Source organism: Halichoerus grypus, chromosome 12 (assembly GCF_964656455.1).
Source record: "Halichoerus grypus chromosome 12, mHalGry1.hap1.1, whole genome shotgun sequence".
Classification (NCBI taxonomy): Eukaryota; Metazoa; Chordata; class Mammalia; order Carnivora; family Phocidae; genus Halichoerus; species Halichoerus grypus.
Window position 1 is genome coordinate 86,113,128 of NC_135723.1, and position 16,068 is coordinate 86,129,195.

The window sequence follows — 16,068 nt, forward strand, 5'->3', positions numbered from 1 at the left end:
ACCAATGCCTAAGGGAATCACCTGATTTTCATTGACTCTTCCCTCCCCGGCAAAAAAGCATTTTTATTTACACAACCTTAAGCATGCCTTGCCTTAAGGTGGGAATCTGGTGATATTGTCAAGAGCTAAGATGGATTCATCTCATTTCAGCATTGGAGTCCAGGCAGGGAAGAAGCCTGGCCTCTGTCCGCACCTTCCTACCACGGCTGCCCATTTTTGGGAAGGAAAACCGAGCAGGGTGACAGTCACCGTCCGTTAACGCTGCAACATACCTGTTACGTAGCTGAATTTTCCAGGACATAGCTCTGAGTTGTGAGGCAGGGATTATAAGGCCCATTTGGCAGGTGAGGAAACAAGCATAAAGATAAGTAATAAGTAGTACTAACAGATCTCACGTTTCCTAGTCCTGCATTCTTCCTGCAGATACACAATGCTTTGACCCAGGCTCAAAGTTGCCAAAGTGAACATTTTTTAACTTTTAGGCTGGTAAAGTGACAGTAAAGTTTTCACAGGTGCTGTGGCTCCTAGGGGCTCCTTATCGGGCCATTCACTCCATTGGCACAGTTCAGTCTTTGAACTGAGAGGAGCTTCTGGAAATACAGGGAGAGGACAAAGGGGAGAGGGGCCCAGGGCTTTGACCTTTGCCTTAAATCCCAAATGAAAGGATTCTCCCCCAAAGAATTAAGGTAGCCCCTATTCTTTCTCCTCCCAGATTCCCACACCCTCCCCATTTGAGTCCTCAGAGTAGAGACTCAGCCAAGACACCTAGGAAAAGGAAGGGCTTCTGGTTCCATTTCTATTGGCCCTTTTCGGTAAGCCCTTTCTCTGGCAGGATGCAGGCCCCGTGCTTGATTTTCAAAGGACAATCGCAGAATCCCGGCTGGGGTCCTGTAATTCTCCATGCTAACAGCAGAGGGCGCTCCTGACCTTGGAGAAGAATCCTATCCCCGCTGCAGCCCCTTGGTCAGTCTGGCTTTTTAGTGCAGGAGGCAGGGGAGAGCAGTGCTCTGTGTGTGTGTGTGTGTGTGTGTGTGGCGGGGGGAGTCCCAGGCAGACTGAAAAGCCTGGGCACACCTGTGTGTCCCTGCTTCCTCCCTCTATGTGTCTCTGACATCAGCTTCATCTCCAGTGAAGCAGAGGAATGGTAGCGTGTGGTGGAAAGGGGAGACACAGCTGAGCGGGGCTTGTGGAGACACTGCTGGGCAATGTGGGTGAGTCATCTCGAGTAGTGTCTTTATCTGCGAACAGGTCAAACCTGCGGCCTTGCCCAGCATTGCTCTCATGGGAGTGTCATAAGGCCCAACTCTAAGTGGGAGGAAGGCTGGGAAGGGTTTGCAAACAGAAGGATGCTCTAGAAATGCAAAGCACTGACTGGACCTATTTGTGGGGCCCAGGGCATGTCATCGAGCCTCTGTGTGCTGAGTTCCTGCCCAACATGAGGGATTGGACTAGAGGGTCATTTCTTCAACCCCTTGTAGGGCTAAGAGCTGGGATTCTGTGCCTACATCTCCTCATTTCTCTCTGTGGGTTATGCCGACACAGGCATTCTGATGGCCACATGCCTGAGCTGGGGGCGTGTGCGGACCAAGGTTGCCCCCATTAAGTCACATGAGAGGTCCAATGGCAGCAGGATTGATGTCCCTGTGTTTCAGCTCCCACTCCTTCCTGCCCACTGGGGAAAGAATCCCTATGAAGTCCCTACATCCTGGAGAGCAGCTGGTTGACTATTAGCCGAAGTCGGATGCTAGACTCATTTCACTCACTGGTGACACTCATGGGCCACACTCATTTTATCCAGACGCTCTGACGTGGGTGGGGCTTGAGTTGGGAGTGGGGAAGAGCCCATGAACTGGTTTTCCTCCACCCAGGGCAGAGTTGTGGAAAAGGCTGGGGAAACCCAGGCTCTGGTTTTGGCTCTCTGTTACATTCCCTGGGCACACGGTAGAAATCTCTCAGCAGCTCCGAGCCTCAGTCGGGTCATCCGTGAAATGAAAGGCTGGAGACGGTTTCTGTGGCCCTCTCCCATCCTCATGTCTGTGCTCTGTGGACCCTTGTCAAGCATGTCTAACATCTGGCTCTTTGGAGAAGGGAAAACGAAGAAGGAGGAGGCTGGGAGGGAAGAGACAGTTTAGGAGGAGGGCAGAGGAGAGAAGAATGCACTGGATTTGTTTGCACCTGCTTGGAAGTGGAGGGCTGACCTTTTAAGAAAGTACATCTTGGTAGCAATCGGAATGTCCTGTCTGTCCATTTATTTGGACAGAATATAACATCTGAAGACACTCAGAAACTGAAAGTAGAGCCCATCCAGCTTCGGAGGCCAAGCTGTGTGTGATGTACCAACATACACGCAACACAAAATGCAAGTGCAATGACACTCGCATTGTCAATAAACATTTATTCAGTCCTCCACACACAAGGGCGCGCTCCTAACGTCATGCCTCTGCACGAGCCAACACACCTGCTGTCAGCAAAAGATCACATGGGGCCCCAAGGCAAAGAGCCGTTTACCTGAAGAAGCCTCTCTTACAAGATACTAATAAAACACTTAGGCAGATTTTAACTTTAAAAACTCTGGAGAAGGAGAGGCAGAGGGGCGAGGCAAAGGGGCTGGTGGGAATGGGTAGAGGCAGGCCTAATCACAAAGCACTTAGCCCACGTGTCTGGGCTTCCGTGTAAGCACCATATTTCATGACACATTCAACCTGATTTTCTAACTCATTGAAAACATTCTCCAGCTGCTGCCGATAACTCCGTTTACTGTATACATGAGCTTGCTCTAACACAGCCCCCCCTGCCCCCCCCCCCGGAAGAAAGTCCCCAGGGAGAGCTACAGATGAAAAGTGAACTGGAGAACTCGGGGCTGGATGTTTTGATTGGGTGGTGGTGGTGGCGGGGAGAACACGGAGAACATACCCTGGAGTGTGAGGCAGGCCAGGTGGGAAGGTTGGGGTTCTGGAAACTTCTGTGGGCATATCCTGTGTAGGAGCTCTTGTAGTGGTCAGTGTGAACTTTCTTCTTGCATCACACATATGCACATGTATGCAGTCATGTGAAATGACATACAAGGATTTATGGCATCTCTTAGGAAAGCTCCCAGGAGCTGGGTCCTTGGGCGGATGCCCAAACTATCTGACCCGGCATCTACGAAGAGCAGATATCACCTTGCAAAGGTCCCCGTCTGTCTTAAGCACCATCTCTTCGGGTCTGCCACGATTTCTTCTCCTTTCTTCTCCCAACCACCCCCACACTGGGTCCCTGGTCGTGCAAACTTCCCCTCCTGTTCTTTCCTTGTCCTCCTCTGCCTCTGATGGAGGCTCCTCGAAGGAAGAGGACACTCTCCTATGGGCACATCCATATGAATGGATGGGTGACTCTGGCATGTTGGAAGGTTAGATAGCACTCTCCAGAGGAACTGACACTGAGCCATGAAGTTAGGACAGAAAATAGGGAAGAATTTCCGGGAAGGTGGAGGCAGTTCTGGGCAAGACAGGAGGGGGACCTGGTCAGCCACGGGTCATGGACACTGACCCCTCAGCCAGTCAATGTGGCCTGTTCATACTGTAGCCGACAATCAGCTCTTGGTCTGGGATAAAAGTTTAGCAAGTCCTCCAAACTGCCTAGAGACAGATGGGACCTGAGCACTCCCACCCCACAATCAGAGACCCCTTCAACCTTGCCTTTAAATCCAAAGCCAGACCCTGCTTTGCAAGTGCCCAGAGCAAGCCCTTCTTATTAACATGGGCTTCCCTGAGTCTGGCCAGGGGATCTGACCCTTACATAGCTCTGTGAGGACCCACGCATCAGAACTCATCTGTATTAACCAGATTATGTGGCTGTGGATCAGCCAGATGGAGTGGAGGAGGCCTGGCTCCCCCACAGGGCATCTGCCGCCAGCATCCCCCGCTGTAGGCACCCAGAGCTCACTTGTTAGTTGGTTTCTGGCATGTCTCCATCAGGTGGGAGGTGGGGATGATGGTTTCCTCTCACTGGCCTGGGCTGGGGAGGGGACTTGGCCCACTTCCCCACAGTGAGTCAGAGAAGGCTGAGCTTGGACCTCTGTGTCCCCACTCCAAGGACCCTTGGGTGACCTCCCAGGATGTTCAATTCCGGTGGCTCTGCTGTGAATTATTGTTAACTAACATTTACATAGTGCTTGCACACTCAGTTGGAATGTTCTCAAATATTCTAATAAATGACTGTGGAGGACAGTGTCTGTAGAACTGCAAAGATTTGACCTTCCAAACTATAGAGGACAGCTAACAGACAGACCCGTTAGATGTTGACATAAAGGCCAAGGTCCAGAGTGAAATTGAAGCTTGGTCATCCTGCCAATTAATAGCAGAATCATTTTCCATAACATATACCTTCTAGAAAGTCCCTGATCTCTGTGGTCTACTATTTCCCTAGTTTTTACTTCTACTTCACTAGGTAGCCTCCATGCCAATTTCCTTTGGGAAAAAATATATCAAACGTCCCCACAGCGCTGCGCCCACCTCTGAAGGTCAGTTTGAGCATTGCTGATTGTCTAGACTCAACTTGGGGAGGAGGCTGGCTGGGCTTAGCACGACCCTTAACACGCCTGGACCTGACCCTAAAGAATGAAAATCAAAAGATATGGAGAGATTTTTCTGCCCCCTTGGGGGATAGTCTTCCAGAGCCACAACCGACGGTGTACTTGCTGAGAAGTTATTGTGCTGACGGTGCTGGGCAGTTCGTAGCCGGTTACATACAGCAGTGAGACTTAAGTTAGATCTAAGGAAGGACTTGCTGTTGTCAGTACTGCGAGAGTAAGAACTGCTCTGTACTTACAATTTTTTTTAACTTCACTTGAAGGCTTATAGTGTGAGGGAAGGATGGAATCATTTTGGTGCATATTTTAAATAAAGGCTTGGGGATACTGAATATTTTATTATCCTGTTAGCATTTTTTAGCAGCCCTTCTTCTGCTTTCCAGGATGGTACTGATGTATGATTTCTATGTAACACTGCCCCCCACTCCCCGCACTTCCCAACACACACGTGGAGCCCAGCAGGCCTGGGTGATGGCAGTGGGAGGAGCTCAGTGACCTTGATGACTGAGTGGCTTGGGTGCGGGGACCGGGTTATGTGAATCATCCCTGAGCCCCTGTCCCTGGCAGGGCCCCCTTGCTGCCCCTGCCAGGCAGGTTGCCCAGTGCAAGTAAGTTCTGGAAGGATTGACCTAATTTCCAGAGTCTGAAGGGCGACAGAGGCCCCAGCCAGAACTCCTGTAAGTGGGTGATAAACAGTGTCTATTAGAGAAATAAATAACACCTCCATAGGAGAGCAGGCCCCCTGAGCCCCTCCCATCTCACACTTGGGTGGCTCCTGAAAAGATGTCTATCTTTCCATCTCCCTGTAGTTCTGACCATGCAGCCAGACCCTGCCATCTCCTGACTGACCTCATGGCAGAAGGGAGACGTGGGGAGAGGTCTGGCCCAAGCCAGGGGCGGTGCGGGGGAGGGCTAAAGGCTGTGCTTGGTCCTCAGAGTTGAACTTGGAAGGGCTGCCAGCCCTGGGAGTCACAGTCTCACACACACACACACACACACACACACACACACACACACGCACACACTCTCACTCCCCATCTGAGGTAGCTGTGATACCCAGTTATTAGGGAACCTGAAGCTTAGAGAGCTAAAATAATTTGCCTGAGTTTGCCCAACTAATAAATGGACAAAGCCAGAATTGAAACCCATTTGTATGAGTTTTTCAAATCAAGTTCTCTTTCCTCTTCTCTGGTGCTGTTGCAGCTGTAAAAAGCATTAGAATCACTTGGGGCTCTTGTTAAAATGCAGGTTCTGATTCCGTAGGTCTAGGGTGTGGACAGAGATCCTGTATTTCTAATACATTCCCAGGTAATGCCAGTGTTGCTCTTGGTGGAACACAGGTTAAGAAGCAAGGGTACATTGCAAATACCTCAAAGGGGCCAACCCTGGGGAGCCATGCCCGTAGAATGGGAGGCTGAGATTATTCTGGAAAATAGGGAGATGTAAGTGCCAAGACTAGCTCAGGCCTTGGGGGAGGTGGAGAGTTCAGAGGTGGGAGGAAAGGGCAGGTGTGCAGTCTGCCCCCCACCCTCCTGGACACGTCCTGCTCTGAACTTGCTCTGGCTGGGTATCCTGACATGGGTTCAAGTTGTGTTTGTCTCAATGGACACCTGGAGTCAGGAGGGGTACAACATCTATCAAGTTTTATTTCTGGTCCAAAATTCTAACTTGCCCGCTTGTTCATTCATCGCGTGACTCAGACCCTCTGGCAGATTGACTTTCCCAAAAATGGCTGCAACAGTGTCTCCCATCCCAGGTGCTGGTCTTACAATGGGACTTTCCAGCTGGAGCTGGAGGCCTGTATTCCTTCCCCATGAATCTGAGCTGACGTGTGATTACCGCTGAGGTGATGCTACGTGACTCTCGAGGCCAGGTCATAAAAGGCAGCACATCTCCCACCTGGCTCCCTTGGGACACTTGCTGTTGGAACCCGGCCACTGTACTGTGAGGGGTCCCAAGCAGTCCCTGGAGAGGCCGTTGCAGGTGAGGCCCGCGACCGCCAGACGTGTGAGTGAACAGGTCCCCAGTGATCCAGCATCCGGTCACTGAACCCCTCGGCTCTTAGACTCGTTCTGGCTGAGGCCTCAGACATTCTTACTGCACACTTTTTGAATTCCTGACCCACAGAATCTTGGAGCACGATGAAGTGGTTGTTTTTTAATGCAAGTGCATTCGTGATGGTATGGAAGCAGTCACAGTAACCAGAAAAGGCCCCTGAGTAGGGGCTGCCTGAAGACTGGTGGATGACAAGGCTCAGGGGACAGTGGGGAAGTGGCTCGACCTAGGTCCGTGCAGCATTCTACACTATAAAGCTGCTTTTCCACACTACGGACCTCTCAGCAACTCTCATTTCCTAGGTGGGAAAACCCTTTTTTTCAGAGGGTCTCCATGCCAAGGCTCATGGAGATTATATACTTGCTCAAGGCCATGTGAGGCCGAGGCAGCTCTAGGATGACCCTCAGACCTGATTCCAGAAAAAGAACTCTTTCCATTAAATCTGTACTGCCTCAGTCAGCCCTTGACAAATAAAATGTCCCTGCCTGGCGCGGAGACACGGCTGGCTGGAGACCTCCCCTCTGTGTGATTAGTTTGAATTTTGTGCCTTGAGTACCCATCGTGGGAGAAGAAAAATCTTGAATGTTGTTAACAAATGGAGTCAGAGGAAAGCACTAAAACAGGGCTGGTATTATTTATCAAACGTGTGGAATAAGTTAATCAAGAAAAATCAATCCTGGGCGGGTTATTTTACGGGCGGGTGAGTGAAAGAAAGTATGGAGCCCTCGCTCACTAGTGCTCCAGGATTTGAAGGTAACTAGAATAGTGAGCAGCTTTGGGGGTCTTGGAGCCTCTTTGGCAGCAGGTGTTTTTTTCATCTTCTCTGTATCTTCCCAGGGAGGGAAGCAACTCCCATGGGAGGGGGAGGGGTTTTATCTGGACTGCCCTCCCTGCAGGAGCCCCCATGTCACATTCCTGTTTGGATGGGACAGAAGTAGTCCCCTTCCCCTTGAGTCACAGAAAGGGAGAGTCTTCTCTTTTTGTATTCCAGCTTTGGGTTTCTGGTGAGATGAGGCACTTTTGTCTTCCCAAATCTCTTCTAGCTCAGACCTTCCAGACGTCAGAGACAGCATTTTAGATGATGTGATAGCTCTGTGGCTCATCTTGATGAGGCTACAGTACCTGATTATTTGATGAAATTCTAACCAGGGTGTTGCTGTGAAGGCATTTTGTAAATGTGGTCACTATCTACACTCAATTATCCTCAATAATGTGGGTGGGCCTCATCCAATCAGTTGAAGATGTTAAGAGTAAGAACAGGTTTTCCTGAGAAGAAGAAATTCTGCCTCAAGATGGCAGCATCAAATTCTGCCTGAGTTTGCAGGCTGCTTTATCAATTTTCTACTTACTGGCCCCACAGTGACATGGGCCAGTTCCTTAAACGCACCACACACACATCTCCTATTGGTTCTGTTTCTCTGGCGAACACTGCCCCATACAGATGCTACCCTGAGTACATCGTGTTGTTCCAACATTTTTTATTTTTTGTGACAACAGTTTGATCCACGGGTTCAAGCTGGGGTGATGACCATGGTGGCGGAGTGGGTGAAAGGTGAGGCTGACGTGCAGACGCACAGGCGCATTTTATGCTCTATGTCGTGTGTGTGCTGTCTCCCACGGGTGATGAGCAGGGTGTGGTGTAGGGGAAGAGCACCCGGCAGAGGGTCAGGCCAGTGTGGAGGCTTTGGTTCTATGACTCACTATTGATATCACTTGCATGTGGAATCTTTAAAAAAAAAAAGCCAATTTCATAGAAACAGAGAGTAGGGGTTCCTGGGTGGCTCAGTTGTTAGGCGTCTGCCTTCAGCTCAGGTCATGGTCCCAGGGTCCTGGGATCGAGCCCTGCATCGGGCTCCCTGCTCGGTGGGAAGCCTGCTTCTCCCTCTCCCACTCCCCCTGCTTGTCTTCCCTCTCTCACTGTGTCTCTTTCTGGCAAATAAATAAATAAAATCTTAAAAAAAAAAAAAAGAAACAGTAGAATGGTGGTTGCCAAGGGCTGGGGGGAGGGTAGGAAATGGGTGATGTAGGTCAAAGGGTACAAACTTCAAGTTATAAGTAGAAGAAGTTCTGTGATCTAATGTAGAGCCTGGTGACTATAATGAAAAATGTGGTATTGTACACCTGAAACTTGCTAAGGGTAGATCTTAAGCATTGTTATCACACACACACACACACACACACACACACACACACACACACATTAACTATGTGAGGTGATGGATGTGTTAATTATCTTGATCTTGGTAATCACTCCCTAACACGTACGTAGATCAAATCATCCCATTGTACACTTTGAACATTTATAATTGTTTGTCAATTATTCCCTAATAAAGTTAAAAAAATTTAAAAAGAAAAAAGAAAGAAAACAGGTAATGGAAGTCAAAGGATTTTTGTAAAACAATATACACATGTAATTTGGTACCTCTTAATTTTTTAAATCCCACATGCAGTCCACAAATTGTCTTAAGTAATTATTGTTTGGAGAGAGTATGACCAAGGGTGGACATGAGCTTGGTTCTCCTTACTCTGAATGATAGTTCTGCAGAGTTTCAAACCAGAAGAGAAACGATTGGGGGCCATTTGTCAAAATGGTTAAATACTTTATTTTTAAAAAGATTTTTATTTATTTATTTATTTATTTGAGTGAGAGAGAGAGAGCACGAGCAGGGGGAGGAGCAGAGGGAGGGGGACAAGCTGACTCCACGCTGAGCATGGAGCCCCATGCGGGGCTCGATCTCATGACCCTGAGATCATGGACCTGAGCAGAAATCAAGAGTCGGACACGAACTGAGTGAGCCACTCAGGCGCCCCCCTCATTTAAATACTTTAAATGAGGTGTATTGGGGATGCAAATATGAAGGTACTGAACTTGTCATAGGCAACTGTGTGAAGTACACACTGGGAAGGAGTTTCGGTCAGGCTTTTGGGCTGGGGCAGTTAAAGGGAGGAGGGGTGGAGCTAGTTGCCTGGCGTTCCTGTCTCTGCTTGCTTCATTTACCTTGCTTACCTTGACTTTTCAGAGTCAGTGATCCTGAAGATTTGGAGGCATGATAGGACTCAGGAGAATGCCCTTGGACAGTGACCTGTTCGCACCTGTAGGTAGGGCTGAGGATTGTACTGGGAGAAGGGGAAGGGTCCACATCATGAGCTGAGATGCTTATAGGATGTTTCCGTCGGCAAACAGAGTGGTGTGCAGAGTGCCCTGGGCCTCAGCTCCCTTATATGTGGGCCTTTAGGACCATACGACATACCCGTCTGTTTTTTTAACTCCTTGCTTGCGTGTCTCTTGCTATAGGTTTTATGTGGTCAGAGGCCAACGTGATCTGTATCCTGGCACATGTTTAATGAATAAATAAATGAAGTGCTGAGGATGCTCAGTCCACTGGCCATCATTTTCTGTGGTTATATTCTTGTATGCGCTGTTCCAGGGGCCCCATAGTAGAGGCAGAGAGGGAAGGGGAGGGGAAGGAAAGAATGGGGAGATAATTAAAGAAATAAGGAAAATAATTCCTATCCTTAAGGATTTGCAACTTCCATCGAGGAAGTCAAATATACTCCTACAGTGCTAACCGTTTGCTCCTTTAAAACATAATGAGCTTCATCCTGCAGCATCTCATTGCTGAGGAATCCACAGCCAGCCTGGGAGCAAGCCTGAGGCAGTCTTCAGAACAAACCTGATGGTGCGAGGGCATTGGGAGACCAGGTCCATTCTGGATGAGCTTGAGTTGGGTTCCCTCAGGGCTAAATCTGGAGGGAGTGGGATTGGAGAGGGCCTCCAAGCAGGCCCTGGCCCTTCTCTGAGCTCCAGGTACAATGGCAAACTGGGAAGATGCCATCTCTGCATCCAGCTAAAATCGATGTCTCTTCCTGCCCATCTCAAGCTGTCAGGGACCCTCTTCCTTAGAGCACATTCAGGCGGCACAGTCTTGCATTAATTTAGAGCTAATTGTCAGGTAATGAATTCGATTTGGCTCACCATATTGAAATCCCTTCTGCTCCCAGCTGAACACCCGTAAATCATTTGCATCACAAATCTCTTTGCTGGATGCTCAGCTTGGCCAAGCTGTTGCTCAGGCCCTCTCCTGGCTCCCCACATTCCTGGGTCTTTGAGAGCAGCTGAAAATCATCACATCTCAATGTTCAAGATGCAAAGCTGGACCCACCCAAACAGAGTTTGGGTATGTATTTTTGAAAAGTCTAGAACAATGGTTCTCAAAATCCCCTGAACCAGCAGCATCAGCATCCTGGTAACTCATTAGACATGCAAGTTTTCAGGTTCCATCTCCGAAACTAACTGAATCAGTAACTGCGGTGGGGCCCAGCAGTCTGTGGTTTAAGAAGCTCTCTGGGTGATTCTGATGCACAATCATATTTGAGGGCCACTAGTCTACCTAGAACATTCCCTAGGTCCACCAGCATATCCATATTAGAATTCTTCTCAATTCACTTTAACTCTCTGCAAGGCCAGCTTCCCTTTCTAGATCTCTGGATTTTTTTAGGGGCTTCTGAATTTATTTCTCTTCCACTTCTGTTTTAGCTAGAATTAGATACAATTAGGGAGAAAAAAAGGACAAATATAAGTGAGTTAAGGTAGAAGTTCTAATGTAAAGAAGTTGGGGATAGCGTGTAGCCAACCCCAGCACACCCTAAGCCAAAGGTGGGTGATGGTTTAGTGAAGCCAAAGAAAAGACCCAGAGACAGGAATCCAGATATAGTTTATTGGGAGAACTTACATACAGGGAGTCCAGTAGTGCCAAACTGGATAAAGTATCCACTGCTGGGATCTACATGCAGCAAGCTTTCACATAACATAGCAACTTAGCTTTCCCCTCCTTGCATGGCCAGAGTTCCAAAGAGATCAAGGCCTGCCAACTTGACATTCTTCCTTACAAGGGAGGTACTCTGGGTTGGCCACCCCCAGAGCCCCTGACCTTGAACACTGAACATGTTCTGCACATTCTGCTTGATGGGAATATAAGGGACGACGGGATCCCTTCATTCTCAAGATAGTGATTAACAGGGGTGTTCAGGGTGTGGTTGTACAAACGAATTATCCAGCACGTACCATGCAGATAGGCAGTCCGAATCCGGCTGCTCTGCCATCATTAGCATGCCATCTTATGGTCCAGGACGTCTGCTCAGGATCCAGCCATCATATCTGCACTAGAGTTGGCTGAAAGAGGAAGAGAGAAGGGCACAGTCATGCCTTTACAGACACTTCCTGGAAGTTGTACACAGTACTTCCATCTTATATCTCACTGGTCAAAACTTAGTCACTTGGCCATAATCGCCTGCAAGGGAGCCTGGGAAATGTAGTTTTTATTCTGGGTGTTCATGCGCCCAGAGAAAAATATCAGGAAATCTGTTTCTAAGGAAGTGGAGATCAGATATTGGCAGAGACAACTGGCCACAAATGAGGGTCTGTGCTACAACCTTTGAGATATTCAGAGTCTTTGGGCAAGTTCTTTCCCATGTTTGTCACACACTTCAAGGGCTGCTTTACAACACATGTATTTCAGGAGGCATTCCTCTGTCACCCTGAGCATTTCTTTCTTGACAGCCCCCATGCCTGTAGCCTACTACATTCAATTCCTCCTGCCTATTGATCCATCTAATTCCCGTGCAATCGTGATCCATGGTTAGTCAGTCAATGCCTAGAAGCCAGTGTTTGGGCATTGTCTTTGCTGGTGGAGCCGGGGTGAGTCCCCCAACTCCTTCAAGACCCTGACACCTCCCCTGTAAAATGAGGGGATTGGAGATGGTCCCTGAGGTGCCTCCCAGCTCTAGCCTGCCATGGCGCTCTTTTTTTATTTCCTTTTCCAATGTTTATGACTGTCCTCAGGGTGAGAAGGCAGTGAGCCCTGACCAGCTAACCACCAGATGAACTTGGCAGTATTGGTTACAAATGAAGGTGTGGACTGTAAAGCCGGGAAATACAGCTTGGGGCCTGATTTGGTTGATGGCTTTTGAGAAACTGGTTCTGGAAATGAGAAATGTGATTTGTTTAAAAATTAGGGGAGGTCTTGCAGAGAACCCTGTAAGGTGGGTGCTGATAGGGAGCTCATTTATCTGATTTTGCCCCTCCTTGCTCCAAGCTCCATCCCTACTTACTTCCACCTCCATTTTATGGGTTTGAAAAACAAACAAACACACAGCAAAAAATAACCCTGAGGTCCCCAGAGAGGGGGATAATTTGTTTTAAGTCTTACAACCAACCAATGAAAGGACAGAATTGATGGTGACTTCCTGTTTGTGACCCAAGGGTCACCAAAAGGGCACCGGTACACATATATACACATGTCCTCTCTCTCTTTATTCTAAATGAACCTGGCTGGAAGTAGTCACTTAAATGAGATACACTGGACTTCTATAGACCTCAGTTTTCTCATCTGTTAAGTGGAATTAAAAACCACTTTCACAATTCTTAGGAGGATTAGCTAAAAAAAAAATGTACAAAAAGTCCTTGACACTTTTGCAGGTGTACCATAAGTGTTCTCTCTTTTCTGGAGATATGTATTTAAGTGGACTCTTAGGCATGATAGTCCATAAGCAGACCTACCACAGTTTACTTGAGCATCTGCTTAGCTGAGCAATTTTAGGACACCCCCCCCCCCGCCCACTCAACAAACACTGAGTCCACACCCGAGATAAACTGAGCTTTGTGCCTGTGATCTGAGCAGGGGAGGCCAAAGGAACCAGAAATGATTGACACTTCTATGTCCTTAGTGTGTCTGGTGCTTAATGTGGCTTACTTATCACAGAACTCTGATAATCGTTCATCAATCTGTCCAGAGCAAACTTAGCACTAGGGTTTCGGACAGGATTTGGATCCGGGTAGGTTTGTTGTAATCATTTCACAAATGAGGTCATAGAGACCCAGAGACATAAGCAACCTGCCCACATCCAGTGAGGGGTAGTGAGAATTGTGAGCACAAAGGGCAGGTCCAAGTGGGACAGAGAAGGAGGAGTTTTGCTGTGGGCTGGGGAGGGAGGGAGAGATGGGGGCTGAGCTGGGGGTGCATGGGGGTGAGGGGATCCAGGGGGCCCGTGAAAGGGCAGGTGGCTACTTCCCAGCTCTGGTGGGGGCCACTCTTAGTCTTAGTATTCTTAGTAATCTGTAAAAATGAATTGTCTTTCATAAAGCTTGTTTCTTGGGATTAAAAATTAAGCTTAAGTAGGGGGGCAGGAAATCCTTTCTTTGAGCACAAAATGCCCAAAAACTCTTCTCTGGATATTCTTCAGCAAGCCTGTTACTTACTGCTAACCCTAAGAGATGGTGTATTCCTATAAAAGGTGTGGGTAAATCAAGCATCTGCCGATGTGTTCATTTCCTTCATTAATATCCCATAAGCTTCAGGATCATATTCAAACCCTGAGGTGGGACCTGCAAGACTTCTGACTACTGCATCAGCTGGTCACTTGCTGTGTTTGCAGTCTCTGACCCCATCCCCATCCTTTATACAAGCAGGGACTTCTGCCCATAGACGTCTTGCCCTACTAACTCCTGCTCAGTCCCTCCGCCGTCACCTACTTGGGGAGAGCAGCCTCTTTTAGCTCTGTCAGTGAGCTGGTGCCTCTTCTCGGTGCCCACCTCCACCGGAGCACTGACCGCTGCATCAGAATTGGCTGTTGGTGTCCTTTTTCCTTCCCCAGGGAGCCTGAGTCTTACCCATCTGCGAATCCCCAGTACCTGGAGTCCTCTAAGTGCTTACATTGAATTTAATTATTTTGCAATCTCTGACATGAATATTAGTCATTTGCAAACTGAATACTATGGGGAGGGATATAGAAAATGTGTGGCAAGTTTTCCCCTTCTCTGGAAATCTAGTCTCCATGATGAGGTGGGATTGACCCAGAGAATAGGGCCCATAGTCTGCCAGGCATGTGGCCCAGACCACTGACACCTGCAGGTTTCAGAGGTGAGGCCGATTCCCAGCAGTGGGAGCCATCGGATAAGCAGAGTTTTGGAGCTCGTTTGGGTTGGGTCAGCAGCGGTGGGGGAGGTGCAGGAGTGATGGTGGCAAGGGGGAGAGCCGGCTGAGATAAGTGACCAGGGGAACAGTGCCGAGGGGTGGGAGGATGCAAAGGCCTCAAAGCCAGAAGAAGATTTTGATGAGAAATAGGGAGCCATGGAAGGCAAGTGCGGGAAAGTGGTGAGCAGAAGAGATTGGGAGGAGGGAAAGAGGTGAGAGGGGCTGCCGCCATCTGACTTGCCCCACATCTGCTCCACCTCACGCCTCTTCCACGCGGCTAATGACTGGACACAGCTTCTTCCATGTATTCACACTTTTCTTTTCTTTTCTTTTCTTTCCTTCTTTCTTTCTTTCTTTCTTTCTTTCTTTCTTTCTTTCTTTCTTTCTTTCTTTCTTTCTTTCTTTCTTTCTTTCTTTCTTCTTTCTTTCAGATTTATTTACTTGAGAGAGAGCGAGAGAGAGCGTGTGAGTGAGCATGGGGAAGGGCAGAGGGAGAGAATCTCAAGCAGACTCCCTGCCAAGCACAGAGCCCGATGGAGGGCTCGATCCCACAACCCTGAGATCACGACCCAAGCAGAAACCAAGAGTCGGGTGATTAACCGACTGAACCACCCAGGCGCCCCTCACTCATCCTTCCAAAACCTTTTCTGTTGCTACCTACTATGCTCCATTCCTGTGGTGGTGCCAGGGTTGCAGACGCCTGCCCCCCAAAGACCCCGTGGCTGAGGACAGACCCTACGTAAATACACATGGCCACCTGACGACCCCTCACCTATGTTCTGTCATGTAAAGAAACTTGTGTTGTGTATATGAGCTATAGTCCTCTGTTCCCCGTACCCTCTGGTCTCCCCACTCCCTTTGATTTGCCAGTTTTCTCCAAGGGGCTACCTTCTAAACAGTGTGCACTGAGCTGTGGGAGGTGGAGGTGCTCTGAGATGTGGTGGGGAGGATCCTTGAAATGCTGACAGGGTCAAATTCCTTCCCCGTCTCCCTCCCCTGCCCTTGGGTGCCTGCCAACCAACTGCCCTCCACTACCCCCAGCGGGGGCTGTCTGCACACGTTGGGCCTCAGGGCAGAGACTCTGCTGAGAAGCCCTTTGAGATCTCAGCCCCCAGATGCTTGACGCTAATCTCTGGTGGCTCCCAGGCCCACCGACTCCTTATCGTCCTTGTCCTCCTTCATTTGTCCCTCAGCCTCATTCCTGAGACTAAGGAAGGGAGTCAGAGGCACAGAGAAAGATGCTCAGGACTTCCTGGGCTCAGTCCCCTGCATGCCCACCCACCCAGCAGCACTCCCTTGAAATTGAGACCCTCCAAAGAAGCTAGGGTCAAAGTACACCCCACCCTCTGGGGTGTCTTGACCTCATTAGAGTCAGCCAGTCAGTTACTGGTTGGAAACCATCTCTGATAGAACTGGTTGGTCTGGGCAGAGACAGACACAGGTATCAGGGATGACTGAGCATGTCCTGCG

General features: G+C 48.9%; 1 long non-coding RNA gene across 1 annotated transcript in view; it reads left to right on the plus strand.

Moving 5' to 3' along the window:
• Positions 1–272: 272 nt before the first annotated feature.
• Positions 273–16,068, plus strand: part of LOC144379681 (uncharacterized) — a 28,075-nt gene continuing 12,279 nt past the window's right edge. The window contains exon 1 of the long non-coding RNA XR_013443011.1: positions 273–344. This is a non-coding gene — a long non-coding RNA (uncharacterized LOC144379681). The remainder of the gene's footprint in view (positions 345–16,068) is intronic.